Source organism: Numida meleagris, chromosome 1 (genome assembly GCF_002078875.1).
Source record: "Numida meleagris isolate 19003 breed g44 Domestic line chromosome 1, NumMel1.0, whole genome shotgun sequence".
In the NCBI taxonomy this organism is placed as follows: domain Eukaryota; kingdom Metazoa; phylum Chordata; class Aves; order Galliformes; family Numididae; genus Numida; species Numida meleagris.
This window is the reverse complement of record NC_034409.1, coordinates 180,580,770-180,594,662: the sequence shown is the minus strand read 5'-3', so window position 1 is coordinate 180,594,662 and position 13,893 is coordinate 180,580,770. Positions and strand designations below refer to the sequence as shown.

The 13,893-nt window shown below is 47.1% G+C and overlaps 1 protein-coding gene and 1 long non-coding RNA gene across 4 annotated transcripts in view; one reads left to right on the top strand and one right to left on the bottom strand.

The window, feature by feature from the left end:
• LOC110389906 lies at positions 139-12,953 on the bottom strand. 2 transcript variants are annotated; one of them, XR_002433442.1, is made up of 4 exons: positions 12,653-12,953; positions 12,296-12,394; positions 7,495-8,147; positions 139-374 (listed from the first exon to the last, which is right to left on the bottom strand). It is a non-coding gene; the product is annotated as an uncharacterized LOC110389906 (long non-coding RNA). The 2 variants fall into 2 exon arrangements; XR_002433440.1 differs by having other exon boundaries at positions 139-7,657; positions 7,965-8,147.
• Positions 13,132-13,893, top strand: part of BIRC2 (baculoviral IAP repeat containing 2) — an 11,802-nt gene continuing 11,040 nt past the window's right edge. The window contains exon 1 of one of the 2 annotated variants that reach the window (XM_021380962.1): positions 13,132-13,264. The gene's annotated coding sequence lies outside the window, so the exon portion shown is untranslated. Of the gene's footprint in view, positions 13,265-13,434; positions 13,584-13,893 lie in introns of those variants that run through there. The other variant, XM_021380952.1, reaches the window with a different exon arrangement.

The window sequence follows — 13,893 nt, the reverse complement described above, 5'->3', positions numbered from 1 at the left end:
TCATTTCCAGGGCTATAGGGGATGTGGGACATACAAACACAGTGTGGGTCTCAAGATGGAGGGCACAGCTCAGGGCTCCAGCCCAGCCATCCTCGTGCAGCTGCCTGCCCAGGGACACCTAGGCATCCAGTTTCCAAAATGAACTTTTTTTCCCTTATTTGTCCACTCGGTGGTGCTAAAACAACACCAGCCCTTTTTTGGCATTTTCTCACTGCCGTGTGTCAGGCGAGGGGGGAGCGTCGGATGTCTTCGGAGGACGTTCAAGTTCCAGCTGAAGACCTACCTCTGCAAACTCAAGAGCCAGGAAACCTGACGATTGCTGCCCAGTGCCTTGGCTCTTTGCTTCCAGCAGCATGGAGATTAGCCACTTGTGCCTAATTACACAGGGAGAGATCAGTGAGCCTGCAATCTTTTTTCTCTACTGATGATTAGAATTTGATTAATTTGCAATCCTGTGTTGTTTGTTTTCCAAGAAAAGTACCAAAATTATTTTTGTTTTCAAAAAGCTGCCCAAGAGGAGTTAGTACTTCCAGGCAGAGTTTCTGGGGGGAAAAAAAAAATTATGTGAATCGACTGATGAGAAAAAAGAAAGATGTAAAAACCCTAGTTTAATCTATCACACATCAGACTTCTTTCAGGTCCAATTACTTTTAAGCCAGTTTATACCACTGAGGGAGGCATCCTGCTGGAAAGGGCTGTGTGCTCGGATGCCGTTAGTACCTCTGGTGCCAGGCAGTGCCTGTGGGAGCTCTCGCCTTCTCCAGGCAGCACAGTGTGTGCAGCCAAGGGATGGGACGTGGCGATGCCAGCCACACAGAACAAGTCCCAGAGCAATTGCTGAGTTTTTCTTTCTACCCAAGCACAGCTGCTATACCTGGACCTGGACATCTCAGTTAGGATTTAGAAGCTGTCCTGGAGGGGAAGCCAGCCTGCCTATGACTGGAATTGCTCTGCAATTCAGTATTTCCATCTGGGGAAAGTGAGCCCGAGCCTGGGTGCCCAGAGCTAGGCCCATCCCGTGCGGAGCAGCTCGCAGTGAGAACAATCAGGATTTGATCAGCCAGGAAAGCCACCTTATCCCCAGTTCTCCATGGTGGATGGGTCATGTCTGAAGAGGAGGAGTCTCCGAAGCTAAAATCAGTGAGAAAAACCTTTACTGTGGTAAGTCTTGCAGTACAGCTCTGTGTGGACAATTGCAGCAGTATCTCCAGACTCTTGTTTAAGAAAAAAACTGCCCAGATCCTCGGTGCTAATCAGCACATGGGCAGTTAATTCCTTGTAGACAAGGCTGCACTGTGTTCTTCCTCTTTATACCAGTGTTTAGATTATTAACTTCCTGTGACCAGAAGCAGTATTGAGGGTTAATGGCCTAATTTGTAGTTTATGACCTACTGTCATGCACAGACATCTTAACCACTTAACTTCTGGTGAGAAGCCCAGGAACCAGCTCATGGCCCAGGAGCATGGCCATGTGGTGGGGACGTGGGCAGGTTGTCTTCTGCACTGGGTAACGTGACAAGACACATGGGTGTGCTGCTACATGGTGCCAGGGCTCTGCCAGGCCTGGACTTCTTCCAGCTCACAGGCTGCCTAGGAAGTATGAATTTACCTGAACCCTGGCTTCTCTTGTGCTGCAGGACAAGACCCCATAACTTCTACTCTTCTCCTCGTTCTCCCTAAGAGGCAGCTGTTGGTGGCTCTCTGGTGGGACACAGAAGGGACCCAGGGCCTCCACAGGCTCTGGCAGCAGGAGGTGCTGATGTGAGGGCTTAGGGTAGGAAGAACACCAAGAGGAAGGGAAAGATACCAGCATCTGGCTGGGTCACTGCCCTATTTTCATAGCAGCTTTCCATAGATGCATGGTCTGCAGTAGTTGTGATGATGTAGGGATGGACGTTCCCTATTAATTACACTTCTGCTGGAAAAACACATGTTCGCAGCAGAAACAGTCTAGCTTTGCAACAGTGGTGTGCTTCCGTCCCACGAGTCCTTGGCTCCACGGGCTGGGGAGGTCCATCTTCAGTCCATGGACTCTCATATCCCTTTTGCCTCAGAAGATGTTTCCCACAAACTTTTAGGGGAATCCTGCCAAATTTCCTGCCCCCATCCTAGAGAGTTCATTCCCCAGAAAGCAATCTGAAACCTTCACTTACGATTTCACTGAAGCCTGTTTGGCAATAAAATCCCACTGTCACATTGCATGATAGATCATGCTCTCGAAAATGCAGTCCTTGGTGGGAATAGCCAGACCCTTCTGATTAGCTTGACTAGTTGTCTTGTGAAATTTGGCACTGTGCTGCACTTCGTAAGTGTGTCATAAGTTAAAAGTTTCTGTGTGTGTGGACCAGGCATCGCTCAGCTTTCCAAAATCCTGACGTGTGAAGCATGGTATCATGGTTTCCTGCAGGGCCACCCTCCTGCAGCTTATCACCATGTCCTCTCTCACTGTCCCAAACAGCTGACACCAATTGAATGTTGTTTGTCAGACATATGGAACGAGGAAAAGATAGCGGAATTGCTGCTAATGCATCCACAGCAGGTGGGTGCCTGGATTTTCACACTCAAAGTGTGATGGCATATGAGCCGTTTTCTGTAATTTCCTTCAATTTCTGCTTTGGCTTTCATGAGTCCAGGCCTGCCAAAAGGACATTGGTAGGGAGTTGTTATGTCCTACTAGGAATACATTACTGTTCATTCTTTCAGTAAAATAATGACCCTTTCCAGATTATCTGCTAAAGAAAAATCCCATTGCAGTGCATTAAAAAAACAGTCATCTCTTTGGTTCTGGTGCTCTGTCTCAACAGCAAGAAGTTCAGATTCATTTCCCTGCAGTTCTACCAAATCCTGTCCTCGATGAAACAAAAGTGAAAGTGATCAGTAACCAAAAAAAAAACAAATCTGTTGTGCTTATCTCTTACTTCCTGCTGTAGGACATAGTGTACCTTGTGCTGCTCCTAGAAACTGCAGCAGAATAACCGAGGCAGACCAAAGGTTTCCTTCAAGGTTATTGGGTTCCTGCCTTTGATACATAAGCCTCGTACTGAAAAACACGTAGATCTGCAGCAACCATTGACTTATTTCTTTATCGTTTTCCCTATGATGTTACAGAAACATAAGATTAAAAACAGATTCTGATATCAGTCTCAAAATAGACTTACTAGTGTCTTAACACTCTCACGTCCTTAAAGACAGAAAATAGCATTTCAGGATCATGTAACACATCTTAAGTGCTGTGGGTTTTTTTTTCTCTTTTTTTTCCCTGGATTTAATGAAAAACACAACAAATATCTTAAAAGACCTTTTTCCTTTCCATTTGAGTATAAAAACTGACAAACTCAGAGGCATCTTTCTTACTGCTCTTCTGCATTTCACTAGATGATTCTCTCTTGCTAACTGCACCACCGTAACCTTTGTCCTTCTCTTGCATTAAATCAAAATTCTGCGCTATTTTTTGGTGTTTTCTAAGAGTTTTTCTGGTCAGCAGTTCCTTTTGTTTCCAGACTTGCCATAGCATGCCTGCCTTGTAAAGCTTTCTGTAGCGTCTGTCATCGTATAGTGTTGTATTACAGGGGACAAACACAGTTCACTTTGCAGAGGCTTGTCTTTTGTCCTGCTAACTACTGAGCAGAAGAAACTGGTTTTACAATGAATTTTGTAGCTTATCTTCTTCTATGAAAAAAGTTACAGGCTTTCTTGCTGGGGCTGGGCAGACATGTGATGTGGGAGGCCTGACAACCTGCAAACGATGCAGCTGACAAGCCGTCAGCTGAAGGGTACTTGTGTGCAGCAACTGAACAGATAACAGTGTGCAAAAAACAGGATATTGTATAAACGTGGGGATTTTTTTGTGTGCAGAAGATTAGCATTGGATAGAAAGGAGCTAATTGGAAGGGGAAAGAGAGATTTGAAAGGACTGAAATAAAAGAATAGCTCTCACACTAGAAATGTATTTCGCTCTACAAAGCCTTGGACCATAGACCTACATGTCTGGATTCAGAATTGAGCAACTTAGTATGTACATGAAACATTTCACTTCAAAACAAACTCCTTTTTCAATTGCCCCATAGAAGTGAGCAAAGGGAAATCATTGTCATAACACAGAATGTGTTAAGGCCTGAAATGCTCCGCATCTTTTACTCCTGCGTTTTGGGAAATGCAAATTTAGAAGGAGTAACCTTATGAACTGACCAGGAATGAATACTGCCATTGTTTCCAAGTGAGAAAAACAGACCCACAGAGAGAGAAACTGCTTCAGTCCTGGGCAGATGCCAAATTGATACAAATTGTTTCAGAGGAGGAGAACTCGCTTAATTTTGGGTTCGTTCTCACAGTAGCTTATTTTGTTCATAACTGAGCATCCAAGTGAAGGAGATGTCTTTCTGGAGACCTACAGCACATGTTTGACAAAGCTCAGACACAAACCAGCTTCGCAGTTACCTTCATTCAAAACGGCATTAGGAAGAACTTTGGGATGGGATGAAAGTTAACTGTCAAGAGAGCCACTTATAAACCCCCCAGTACTGGTACTTTATTCAGAGCCTTGCACTTGGATTTCTCAGCGTGCAGGTGGTGCTAGAAAGGGTGCTGTGCTGTTTAAGGATTGGAAACACTTGATATTGAGACACACAAACCTCCCCCCTGCCAGCCCTTGGAAGGTAGCTCTTCACTATCAGCAAAGTCTGATTAGAGGATAGCACCTTGGATCTTAGATAGAGTGGTCTTGTCATTTTTAAACATCTTATTCTCCAAGAAAGACAAGTTCAGTCTCGTGACTATCGATGATACTAGCATTTTGTAAAATAAGGACATCTAAAAGCCTCAAAGGATGGGGCTTCTTATTGCAGATGCCATGCAATCACATTTTACCAGCTTTTCTTTTTGGTGCAAATATTATTGTTTCTCTGTGCTCTGCTCGTTCTGCTGATTTAATACCAAATTTGTGGAAACTGATAGCAAACTCCAGCCACTCCAACCCAGCCCTCTAACCTTTTCACTATGCAGTAATCTATATTCACTCAGATAGCAACTGCTGTCCCTCTTTTTTGTCCCACTCCTGTTACGTGTACCCTCTGGGTATTAGGATGCAAGTTAATATTCAGTTTGTAGTCACAACCCAAAAATGCTAGCTTAACCCTTCATCAAAGGCTCATCACCCTTCTTCCTCTTCTCACTATAATTTTCCTTGTAATATTCTCTCATGAAAATATTACAAATTGAATGTAAAATTTAAGGGACTTTTTTTCCAGTAGTGCAGATTGCTCATTAGTTTACTTCTCATTTTTTTGCTCTCTTGTTTCTGTAGTCCGTTAATGCAGTTAATAAGTTGCTAAAAATGCAAAGGGTTTTCAGTAAAATGGTGAGTCTTCTCATTTCCCAACATGTTCTTACAGAACATAGAATTACAAAGCAGATCCCTAAAAGGAAAAGCCCAGCTTCTCTCAGGCTGCACTTTTACTACCATTCATCAGCATTTCCCACTCCTATCGTCAGATCCCAAGTCTGCTCCAAATGTTTGTGCATCATTATTCAAGTAGATTCCACATATGGTTTATGGCTTGATCTGTTTGTGAAGAGCATTTCTGTTTGCTTGTCAGTATGTAGTTTCAAACCACAGATCAGTTCCCCAGTGCTGCACTGGGAACTCAGGCACATAGCTCTGATCTCCTCTGGAATTAGGGCTTTATTTTGCACATGGGAACATAAAAGCTGAAGTTCCTCTTTTAATGCTGATTTTTGGAATTCCCATGCACTGAAGTGACATTTGAAAGCTCTGAATGGATGTTATACTTTCTGATGTCATCACCATTTTAAACGGAACACTTTGTCACAGCTATGACACAATCCCAACATACCCTCCTTCCTCCTCCTTTACCCCAGCTTTTACTGCTCACAGTGATACCGTAAGTACAGGATATACCTTTGGCCAGTTTGGGTCTGCTATTCTGGTTCTGTCCCCTCCCAGCTCCTTGTGTACCTGCAGTTCCTCACTGGCAGGGCAGCACCTTCACAAAAACAGGACACCAAAAGTCCCACAACCCAGAACATGGGTTCCAACAGTCTAAAGCTATAGTCATTACCATCTCCACCCACTGTCCTTTTTGACAAGGCCATAGGGTTTAACACTGCGATGAACTCCTCCCTTCACCTCTGCTCCAGCCTGTGCTTATCTGTTGACCAAGGTCCCTTAGAGGTATACCTGTTCTGGCACAGCCTAATCCATGAGCCACAGTCCCTCCAGAGATCTACGTCCTGTATCATGGATTTATCCACAGGTGCTTTGAGGTCTACCTGTTCAGGCGTGGATTTATTGACAGGCCACAACCTCTTCAGAAGTATCCCTTCTGCAGCATGGACTTATCCATAGACACACTCATTCTGAGGCGTACTTGCTCTGGCAAGGCTTGGTCCATTGGCCACAGTCCCCTCAGAGGTCCCTTCAGACACTGTTCTGTTGTATTATTCACAGCCAGAGAGGCTTCAAGGTATTCTGGCATGGCCCCATCCATAGACACTGCAAGGTATACCTGCTGCAGCATGGATATCTCTGCATGGCTGCAGACACTTTGGTGTGTACATTTTCCACAGTGGACTTATCTGTGGCCACAGACACGTTGGGGTGTACATGCTCCCATGTGGACTTGTCCACGGGTCACAGTCCCTTGACTTGAGATCAGTCTGGAGTTCCCTGTCCAGTACAGCAGCACAGGAGCAGCAGCGATGCCTTGGCCAGCTGCCAGGCCAGGCTCCTGGCCACAGCTGTTATCAGAATGTTCCCAGGCACAGCAAGGCAAGATGATAAGGAGTGGAGCAAACAGTAGGAGCAAAAGCAGCCACTAACAAGCACTGACTCTAACATGCAGTAAGGCAAGCAAGCCCTGGGGAAGCACAGGAGCCTGCGAATTAGCAGCAAACAGCTGTAACTTCTATAGATTTGGTCTAACACGCTGCACACTTCAATCTGTCATCACCCTGAACCCTTTGTGCCTCATGTGGGTGCCAAAAGGTCTCTTGTGGTGTAACCCATAGAACCATAGACTCATAGAATGGCTAGGGTTGGAAGGGACCTCAAGCATCATCAAGTTCCAACTCCCCTGCCACAGGCAGGGTTGCCACCTGCTAATCCAAGTACTAGATCAGATTGCCCAGGGTCCCATCCAACCTGGCCTTAAGCACCTCCAGAGACTGGGCACCCACAGCCTCTCTGGGCAACCTGTTATACCCAGCAGGCACACAGCTGCTCGCTCACTCTGCCCACATGGGTTGGGGGTGAGGATCAGAAACTGCAGAAGTGTAAGAACGCGGCGGTTGAGATAAAGACAGTTTACCGGGTAAAAAAGCTGTGCATGCAAGCAAAGCAAAGCAAGGAATTCAGTTGGTACTTCCTGTCAGCAGGCAGATGTTCAGCCACTCCCAGGAAAGCAAGGCTCACTTAAAGCGATTTCTAGGGAAGACAAATGTCATCACTCCCATGACACCCCCTTCCTCCTTTCTTACCCCAGCCTTCACGGCTCAGCATGACGCCATATGGCACAGGATATCCCTTTGACCAGTTTGAGTCAGCTCTCCTAGTTCTGTCCCCTCCCAGCTCCTTGTGACCTCCAGCTCCTCGCTGGCAGGGCAGTGTGAGAAGCAGAAACGTCCTGGGCTCTGTGCAGCACTGTTCAGCAACAACCAAACCATTGGTGTGTGATCAACATTATTCTCATCTTAAATCCAAAACACAGCACCATACAAGCCCCTGTGAAAAAACTATTCCAGCCAAAACCACGACACTTGTCAAGATTGTGAATAGCAATAGCTAGTTCAGCTAAAACGAATTGAAAGCTGTAGGAAGGATCTAAAACTTGCAGACAGATGATGGGTAATAAATTGAAGGAAATAAGATCTACAGACATTTTCTGAATTCGATAGCAGGAAGTAACTTTGAGTAAAAGCGGACAACTTGCTGTTTAAAAAGGTATTACCTTTGGAGGAAGTAGGATGAGCATTTCATGAGAATTTCAACAAACTGATATAGACAAAGAGCAGCCTTTAGATCAGCACGGTATATATGGTTCCTTCTTCCACCTAAAGTTGGATTACTTTAGTGTAGTCATCTGTTTTGGAATTTTTCATGTTCTTTTCTCTTGCTGAATGCAATTGTCTTCCTAAAAACAGAAAATGAAACTTGGTAAAGTCAACAGCTCTAAAATCTAAAAGGGGAAACTAACACAGTATTTACCAAGATTTTCCTGCAACTCATTCCAACTCATTTTTTATTCTCCAAACAAATAACAATGAAAGAGTTTCCGATTGATTTAAAAGCCTCCGCTTATTGAGAGTGGTTTTGATATAGTCTGGAGACCAATTATGGCTCATGGGAGAATGTCTTCTTTGTACTAAATGTGAGAAAATAAAAGCCACAACAGATTTAGGTAAACTTTAACATTTATACTTGTGATCCTTTGCGTAGGAGGATGTGCAAAACAAAACTCTGTCGGGCTGCAAAGCTAGTAGAAACTTTCCAGATGTTGAATGTACTGACCTTCAGCATGGGAGCGGTGAGTTGCAGGCTGTGGGGTTTTTTGTTCTTCTTCTTTTTTTTTTTTTTTTTTTTTGTTTAAACATTTGAGGTTACTGCAATGAGTCATGATGCCCTTACTATCTAGATACAATATTTGTCCTTTGTGAGTCTGTTTTATTTTTCATTTGCTACATGCTTAAATGGGGCTAATGGCCTCATTAAAAAAATTACAGTAATAGTTATTGCTGGTCTAGACGTAGGTGCCCTGGTGCTGTGTTTAGTCGGAGCGAAGTGGGAAACAGTTTTCATTCACACAGATGATCAAAATACAGCCTGTCTGATGTAATGTCTACAAGATGTCAGAACTACTCTTCTCTTGGGATTTGGAAAAACAAATAGGTCCTGATAACTCAGATCCCGAGTTAATATTCTGTCTCAATCTGACTTATCCTAAATTTCCCTTACATCTGTTTTTTTCCTACTTCATCACCTGATAAACCACGTGTTCCGAAGAAAATTTGCTCGCTGTTTTTTTCTGACATGCTAATTGCCATCTTAGATCAGTTTAGCAGGCAAAACCTACCTCTGTACTGCTGGAAAGGGGTCCATGCTACCAATGAACTGTGAATTGCAGCAACTGATTATACATTTAAAATAACTAGCATCAGCACAGCTGATAGAACACATTGCACAGCGGCATTCGATATCTTTTGGAAGCTGAAAAATGTGGACACTAGCTGGAAACAACTCTTTTTCCTTTTTAAAACAAGCACAGAGTTTTGTAGGTGGGTTTAGAAGAGCAGGCACAGGGGTTCTCTGCTCCCTGTCTGGGTTGCATGGCTTCCTGATGAAGCATTGTGAGGCTTTGGAGAAACATTTTGTCTCTTGCTCCCTAAAGCAGCCTGGAATTAAGATACTTCATGTAGCTCCTATACATTGACAGCCAAGGAGGCCATAAATATAACTGAAGTAATACATTTGAAGTTCTAGGGAGTACTTTTTCTTCACCTAATTGAATGTTTTCCCCTAAAACATAAAAGCAACTAGGGGTACATTCTTGGCTAGAATTAAAGACCAGAGCGGTATAGCTGAAATTGCACATTATCTTGTATCTCATCCGTGGCAGCACAGGCATGACGAATTTGCTGCTTTGAGCTGCTTGTATCTCCAGAGAACATCTGAGATTAAAATCATGTTAATATTTGCACATACAAGCGAGGGGGTTCCCGCCTTGAAGCCTGATGCATTTAGAAAGACTGAGCTTATGTAGTCTGATGTCCCAGCAGTCAGCCCTCCAGGCACAAAGGAACCTGTTCTTCAGGATGTGCAGCTTCTTCAAGGACATCCCAAATGTCCGTGCAGGAAGAATTCTTCTGCACCCTTTGTAGCAGGCTGTGGGGCTGAGGTTGCTTTTTCTTTGCTGCCCAGAGTGTGACAGCAGGGACCACTGACTGTGGGCTCAATTCCCCATTCCATGGGATGGGTATATCAATGTCCTGATTTGTGGCTCTTCATCTGGGTGGGTTAGGATCCCATGGGAGGATTATTGGCAGGGAATGGCAGAAAACAGATAAACAGATTAAAGAGGCTGAATGTCAGAACCCTCCTGACATGGGAAATGGGTAACTGAGATCCTGTGATCCATTCTTCACAAAAGCCTCTTTGTTGCTTGGGATTCATGGTCCTAACGGTTATTACCAAAGACTGAGGCAGGGGTGAATGCCTGTTGCTTAAATTGGTGACAATGGTCTTTGCTACGAAGAGATGTCTTCCTCTTGCTCTGGCCATTTTCCAGCTTTGCTTCCCCAAACAGGGATGTCAGGGAGGGCACTGGATCCCTCAGAGTGTGCAGGTAAGTTTCCATCTTGAGAATGGTGTTCAACAAAGCCAAGTGCAAGGTGCTGTACCTGGGCTGGGGTAATCCCTGACATGTACAGACTGGGAGAATAACTCATTGAGAGCAGCTCTGCCGAGAAGGACTTGGGGGTTCTGGTGGATGAGCAGATGGACATTAGCCAGCAGTGTGCACTGGCAGCTCAGAAGGCCAACCCTATCCTGGGCTCCATCAAAAGAGGTGTGACCAGCAGGAAGAGGAAGGTGACCGTCCCCTCTACTCAGCCCTCGTGAGGCCCCAGCTGGAGTACTGCATCCAGGTTGGGGGACCCCAGCAGAGGAAGGATGCAGATCTGTTGGAGTGGGTCCAGAAGTGGGCCATGAAGATGATCAAAGGGCTGGAGTACCTCTCCTATAAAGAAAGGCTGAGACAGCTAAATGTGTTCAGCCTCGAGAAGGCTCCAGGGAGACCTCATTGCAGCCTTCCAGTACTTAAAGGGAAGATTTAATGTAATGGAGAGAAAAGCAGTAGCACTGAAAAGGCAAATAGTGCCTTTTCACCTTCTCCTCTTCAGAGATGTTTAGGGGTGTGTGACAGAGGCACCATTAAAGGAAGATGTCTTAGCGCTGCGGAAACAGTAAACTGGAGAACAGACCAGAGAAGAATCACGGCACGGGGAGATTTACTTCATCAGGCCCCCTGGAGTAGATTTCTGGATGTGCAGTTGTATCAGATACTTCTTGGGCTGCCTGGCCTACTCATTGCTGGCATTCTTAATGCATATATGCTGCAGGGTCACTGTGTTCCACCTCCAGAAACCAGCTATATCACCTTCGCTATTTCAGTCAACACTGTCATTAGGTTTATTTTCGCAAGCGCTGGTAACGTGGCAGTCACACTTTTATTAGCACAGTGACCTCTATGAGTGCACGGGACTTGCACGGGAAAGCAAAATGCTCTTTAGTTGAGGAGAGCTTTATCAGCCTTTCTTCTCCAGAGCAAAGAATCTGCAGAGTAAAGTATCTTGTTTATCAGTCCAACTGTTTCTGAGGTCAAGCCTGTGATCTTTGAAGTCTGAGGCAGCAGGTGAAAGGGACAGCCCCATCGTGCAGTGCCACAGGCTCAGAACCGAAGTCCTAGCCTGCTGCTGTCAGCTTGTGTCTGTCCGAAACACGGCTGTGCCTCTCTCCCTGCCTTTGGAGTTCCCTTGCCCAATGCTGAACCCAGACTCGGGATGCTGCTGCTAATGCATCACGCCTCACAAATTTCAGTCCCAAAAATAAAGCTTTAGTTATCTCTGATTTCATGTCCTTTGAGGAAAGGACCATCCATCACTGCGGAGGCAGGAAAACCCCTCTTGCCTCTTTTCCTTGTAAATGGAAAGGAACTGCTGGGAAAGGAGAACGAGGGGAGCTGCTACTATTCTCAAGAGTCAGAATAAGCAGAAGAAGGCTGGCAGCTCAGGACAGCTGCACTATTTCTGCTACTATATGCATTTTAGTCTGCTTTTCCATTCCTCCCCCTCCCTTTTTCCTTATTGCAACATGATGCTTGCCTAGCAGAAAGGCAGAGCCTGAAACTGCTTGCCTAGAGGCCTGGGAGGGGAGGAAAGGGCAGTTTCTATTGCGGGATCTGGAGGAGGCCAAAGGTTACGGAGGAGCAAAGGGCAGGGATGTGGCTGGGGTGGCACAGGTGGGGAAGCTCCAGGAGGGAGGGAGTTAAGGAGGAACACTGAATTATTTCATTTTGGGAGAACGTTTGGTTAAAAGTCAAGAAGCCTTCTGGAATGGAGTGAAATGGATTCAGTATAGCTTCATTTGGGCACGCCTGCTTAAAGTAGTGAAACTGGGAGCACCACCATCTTGCTCAATGACAGCAGAATTTAAACCATGCACACACATACATACAGAGCTCACGATACCGAATTCCCTGCATCCAACAGATGCGAAATCCCACACCTGATTCAGACATGGCACTTCGGAACCTAGATCCATTTTTCCAGCAACAGCGTTGTCTTCTGAACATCAGAAGCTTCCTTAAGACGACACCTTGAAGATCTGATAAAAAATTTACTTTTAAAAAGCTTTTCTGAGTTAACTGCTGAAACAAGAAATTTTTCTGCATCTGAAGTTAAGTGAAACTTAATGGTGTTTTAGCACTACCTTACCGCAGTTATACGTTCGAAATCTGACATATTATTAATGTCATCACACATGAGAGGAAATTCAAACCCATTTTAGAAAAGAGATGAATCGTCCACAAATCCATCTTACTGGAACAGTTACAAAAAATTACCCGTCAGCGTCATAACGTACCCTTCAGCAGTGCCTGCTGAATGTCTGCGCTGCAGCTCTCAGTTGTGCTAACACCCTGATATCATTCTGTCACCACGCACACAAAGCGGGGCTTTCTCCTCTTCTGCCTGCTGTTTCTTTATAGGAAGCGTCATACCACGATCTGGCAGCACCCGCTGCGGAAGTTTTTTAGATTTCTGTGTGCGCTGACACACTCTGGTGGAAATTTGCACTCGGTTTTGCCTTCCTCCTGTTGTTCCCCTGTGACTTTCAGTGACCGAAGCGCAGCCAGTCACCACGCAACCCCTCCCACAGCGGCCTATAGTAGGTAACGCTTCGAACAAAAGGTTAAATAAAAGGAAAAACACAAAGATAGAAAGGCATCAGCAGCCCCCCGAGCAGAGCTCCGCGCTCGGAGCCCGCTGCAGGCCGGCACAGCTCGGGGGCACGGCCTGGAAATCCCCGCCCGGCACGCTGGGGAAGCACGCTCCGCGCGGGGATCCCCGCGGCGCCAGGAAAGCACCCGGCGTCCCGCAGAGCGCCGCGCGGCTCCGCTCCTCGGCCAGCAAACGGGCAGCGGGGACACAGCGACTCCTGAGGGGTCCGCACGGCACAGGCCGGGGAGCGCGCAAGGTTCGGGGCGTGGGGGAGGGGCTTGCCCTCGACCGCCGCGAGGAGAGACAAGGACGAAGGACAGCGACCGCCGCCATGGGCGGAGCGGGACGGGACGGGACGGGACGGGACGGGACGGGACGGGACGGGAAGGAAGCACCGCCCGCTCGTTGTGCCGCGCATGCGCAGCGCGGCGCCGGGGGCTTTCCGGCCGCTTTCCGGCCCTGACGCTCCCGCTCGGAGTTCCCCGGGCCGGGGGCCGCCCCTCAGCGCGTAGCGCATATAGAGCGCGGCCGGGCAGCCCGCCGGGACCAGCGAGCGAAGGCCGTGGGGGAAGGCTGTGAGTCGGGGGGCAGCGGGGAGGGCCTGGGCCGCGGCGTCGGGGTCGGGGTGGGGGTGAGCGAGGCGTGTGCCTGCGGGCGGAGCGGCTGCGGGGTCCCCGCGAGCTGCGCTGCTTCTGCCGATGGCGTCGGCTTTCTCCAGGCGGGAGAGCGCCCGAACTTGGTGGCGGGGCGCGAGGGGCCGCGGACCCAGCGGCTGGGGTAGGGGAAGGAAGGGCTGGTGCCGGGCTGGTGCCGGGCTGGTGCCGGGCTGGTGCCGGGCTGGTGCCGGGCTGGTGCCGGGCTGGTGCCGGGCTGGTGCCGGGCTGG